Source organism: Ranitomeya variabilis, chromosome 5, assembly GCF_051348905.1.
Source record: "Ranitomeya variabilis isolate aRanVar5 chromosome 5, aRanVar5.hap1, whole genome shotgun sequence".
NCBI classification, from domain to species: domain Eukaryota; kingdom Metazoa; phylum Chordata; class Amphibia; order Anura; family Dendrobatidae; genus Ranitomeya; species Ranitomeya variabilis.
This window is the reverse complement of record NC_135236.1, coordinates 137299800-137304445: the sequence shown is the minus strand read 5'-3', so window position 1 is coordinate 137304445 and position 4646 is coordinate 137299800. Positions and strand designations below refer to the sequence as shown.

The following is a 4646-nucleotide window of genomic DNA, read 5'->3' as shown; positions in this document are numbered from 1 at the left end:
ACGCAAAAAATAAGCCCTCACCCGACCCCAGATCTTGAAAAATGGAGACGCTACGAGTATTGGAAAATGGCGCCATTTTTTTTTTTTTTAGGCAAAATTTGGAATTTTTTTTCACCACTTAGATAAAAAATAACCTAGACATGTTAGGTGTCTATGGAGGCCCTCGATCAGTCTGGAATTGTGGTCTGTATACATACTCGTAGACACATATGAGGCAGTACGCCTAGTTCAGGAGACCCGCGGTCAGTCACTTGTGAGGCTGCAAGTCCTGGGTGTAAGGCCCAGTCAGTTCATGCTTTTGGTCTCATACTCATAGACACGTGAGCAGGTACGGACTGGGGCTGAAATTCAGCCCTGGCATTTGAAATCACACAGGCCCATGTTGTCCCCGTCCCCATGAACCAGATGGGATATATTACTAATATTACCCTGGATGGAGGAAAGCAAGATTTTCTACAAGACCAGTATTTCTAATGATACCCGTGGCCTGCTGGGGTAAGTGACGGAGTCAGCAACTTTGTGCTCCATCACAACTCTTAGCAGTGTGGGTATCTTGAGAACACGGATTCTGTTAACAACGTAACATACAAGGCAGCCCATGACCAAACAGGCCCTTCTGGCATTTGCCAGAAAAGCCAGATGGCCAGTCCAGCCCTGCACGTGAGGCAGTACGTCTGGGTTGGGAGGCCAGTGGTCAGACCGAGCACTGTGATCTGTATACATACTCATAGACACGTATGACAGTATGTCCAAATAGGTATGCCCACGGTCAGTCGGGAAATTGTTGTCTGTACACATAGTCATAGACACATGTGAGGCAGTACTTCTGGGACAGGAGGTCTGCGGTCAGTCCGGGCACTGTGATCTGTATACATACTCATAGACACATGTGAGGCAGTACTTCTGGGTCAGGAGGTCTTTGGTCAGTCCGGGCACTGTGATCTGTATACATACTCACAGACACATGTGAGGCAGTATTTCTGGGACAGGAGGTCTGCGGTCAGTCCGGGCACTGTGATCTGTATACATACTCATAGACACATGTGAGGCAGTATTTCTGTGGGTCGGGAGGTCTATGGTCAGTCCGGGCACTGTGATCTGTATACATACTCACAGACACATGTGAGGCAGTATTTCTGGGACAGGAGGTCTGCGGTCAGTCCGGGCACTGTGATCTGTATACATACTCATAGACACATGTGAGGCAGTATTTCTGTGGGTCGGGAGGTCTATGGTCAGTCCGGGCACTGTGATCTGTATACATAACTCATAGACACATGTGAGGCAGTACTTCTGGGACAGGAGGTCTTTGGTCAGTACGGGCACTGTGATCTGTATACATACTCATAGACACATGCGAGGCAATATTTCTGGGTCAGGAGGTCTGCGGTCAGTCGGGCACTGTGATCTGTATACATACTCATAGACACATGCGAGGCAATATTTCTGGGTCAGGAGGTCTGCGGTCAGTCCGGGCACTGTGATCTGTATACATACTCATAGACACATGCGAGGCAATATTTCTGGGTCAGGAGGTCTGCGGTCAGTCCGGGCACTGTGATCTGTATACATACTCATAGACACATGTGAGGCAGTACTTCTGGGTCAGGAGGTCTGCGGTCAGTCGGGCACTGTGATCTGTATACATACTCATAGACACATGCGAGGCAATATTTCTGGGTCGGGAGGCCCGCGGGCAGTCCATACACTGTGATTAGTATATGGACCATGACGTATAGTTGCTCTGATTAGTCTGCAATGATTCGGTGCATCCCTCGGTGGAGCACTATTATATTCTACAATTACACCCCCACATGACCCTCCATGTTGCTGTCAGGACGTGGCATGTAATCCTGGGGGGCACAATATGTACCTACTAAACGTGCTCATGAGAAACCAATGACAGTAATGCTCCAGCCCTTTTTTGTTTTATGTATCTGTAGTAATTGTACTGTATGGTGCCCAGAGAGTGCCAGTGACTGCACAAACCCACCCTGTGTATACACTGCAGGCACAGGCAGGACATGCAGCGCCAGCTTACTGACACACCTCACCTACTGGCACCCATACACAATGACTGCACAGCAGAGCCTTCATTCCTTCCCATATGGGCCATATGAAGCCAAACAGTGCTCACATCCTGCCCACAACATGCCCTACGTAGTACAGTGCCCCCACAGTGTGTACAACAGCCGCTGCCATAGTGACCGCAGGCAGAGCGTGCTCCTGCTCCGCTGTGTCTGCACTCCGTGCAGCAGAGTGTGCTGCCCCCTGCGGGCGGATGGAATCACGACGCTCCCCTGTGACGTCACACATGGCTTGTTCCTAATGTTCGATGTCGTTACAGGCTGAACTGCAGGTCATCCCTGACTGGTCACTGCGTCACCTAGGCAGCGGGTGTTTCTATCACGTCATTGATGCACACTGACCAACTTCTAATAATAGACGGAAGCGTATCAGTATCAGCGCTCCGCATGTTATACAACCGGCTGCGCACACAAGGCGAGTATAGACTTGGGGCAGAAATCCCTCTGTTATGTGAGCACATGGCATCTTCCGTACATTAGCATCATCTGCAGACGTGCGGAGCTCCACTGCAGACAGGTTTCCGTAGTGTAGTGGTTATCACGTTCGCCTCACACGCGAAAGGTCCCCGGTTCGATCCCGGGCGGAAACACTTATTTTTAAGTAGTAATTTTTCTTCTGCTATTTGATGCTACTAATTGTATATGGATTTGTTATTGGATGTGTTTATAAATATTATAAAGATTTATGTTAGGCTGTGACTGCGACGGATTATACAGTAGAGGATGCTCTCCACTATGTATTTATACATAAATCTATCTATATATATGTTCTAAATCTATAATATAACGCTGGGAGTGTCACTCTGTCCGAAGCCTTTATAGACTGCGCAAGCGCCGGCGCAGTCTGGACCCCACAGAGTGACGCTCCCAGGAGATCGCGGTATGCGTAATCACTGAACGCACACCGCGATCTCCAACGGAGCAGCAGGGACGAGCCAGGAGGGTGAGTATATTTACCTGTCCTCCGTTCCACCGCTGCGCAAGCCTCCGTCCTCCACATCCTCTGCCTGAGACGTTCAGTTCAGAGGGCACAGCCAGAGGACAGGACCCGGAAGATGGAGCCGCGCGCAGCAGTGGAACGGGGGGACAGGTCAATATAGCAAGTGCCGGGGGCCTGAGCTAGCGGCGACTCCGGCACCTGACCCCCACAGCGCGCCGGTGTCCCCGCCTGCTCAGGCCCCCAGCACAGCCGCCCGCACTCACCAGAGCCACGCACAGCCGCCCGCACTCACCAGAGCCACGCACAGCCGCCCACACTCACCACACCCACGCGCAGCCGCCCGCACTCACCAGAGCCACGCACAGCCGCCCGCACTCACCAGAGCCACGCACAGCCGCCCGCACTCACCAGAGCCACGCACAGCCGCCCGCACTCAGCACAGCCGCCCGCACTCACCAGAGCCACGCACAGCCGCCCGCACTCAGCACAGCCACGCACAGCCGCCCGCACTCAGCACAGCCACGCACAGCCGCCCGCACTCAGCACAGCCACGCACAGCCGCCCGCACTCAGCACAGCCACGCACAGCCGCCCGCACTCACCAGAGCCACGCACAGCCGCCCGCACTCACCAGAGCCACGCACAGCCGCCCGCACTCACCAGAGCCACGCACAGCCGCCCGCACTCAGCACAGCCACCCGCACTCAGCACAGCCGCCCGCACTCAGCACAGCCACGCACAGCCACCCGCACTCAGCACAGCCACGCTGTTATGACCCCAGTGGACAGGGTCTCAGAGGAACGTGTAAGTCTGCAAGATACAAAAATCCAGCTCATAGGGCTGTGGTAACTGGGTTGACCAAATAGCTACTCCTAACGCCAACACTAGAAGTAGCCGGGGATCATGCCTACGGTGATCGCTAGATGACTCGCGCCAGCCGGAGAATCTAACTACCCCTAGGAGAAGAAAACAAAGACCTCTCTTGCCTCCAGAGAAAGGAACCCCAAAGCAAGATACAAGCCCCCCACAAATAATAACGGTGAGGTAAGAGGAAATGACAAACACAGAAATGAACCAGGTTCAGCAAAGAGAGGCCAGCTTACTAATAGCAGAATATAGCAAGATAACTTATCTGGTCAACAAAAACCCTATAAAAATCCATGCTGGAGATTCAAGAACCCCCGAACCGTCTAACGGTCCGGGGGGAGAACACCAGCCCCCTAGAGCTTCCAGCAAAGGTCAGGATACAGATAGGAACAAGCTGGACAAAAATACCAAACAAAACAAAAGCAAAAAGCAAAGAAGCAGACTTAGCTTGAAAAACAGGAACCAGGATCAGAGGACAAGAGCACAACAGATTAGCTCTGATTTCAACGATGCCAGGCATTGAACTGAAGGTCCAGGGAGCTTATATAGCAAAGCCCCTGAACTAACGGCCCAGGTGAGGATATAGAAAAAGACAGACGCTCCAGAGTCAAATCACTAATGACCACTAGAGGGAGCAAAAAGCAAAATCACAACAGTACCCCCCCCCTTAGTGAGGGGTCACCGAACCCTCACCACGACCACCAGGGCGATCAGGATGAGCGGCGTGAAAGGCACGAACTAAATCGGCCGCAT

At 52.5% G+C, this 4646-nt stretch overlaps 1 non-coding gene across 1 annotated transcript; it reads left to right on the top strand.

The window, feature by feature from the left end:
* Positions 1-2604: 2604 nt before the first annotated feature.
* Positions 2605-2677, top strand: TRNAV-CAC (transfer RNA valine (anticodon CAC)). The gene has a single exon. It is a non-coding gene; the product is annotated as a tRNA-Val (tRNA).
* The last annotated feature ends 1969 nt before the right edge of the window (positions 2678-4646 follow it).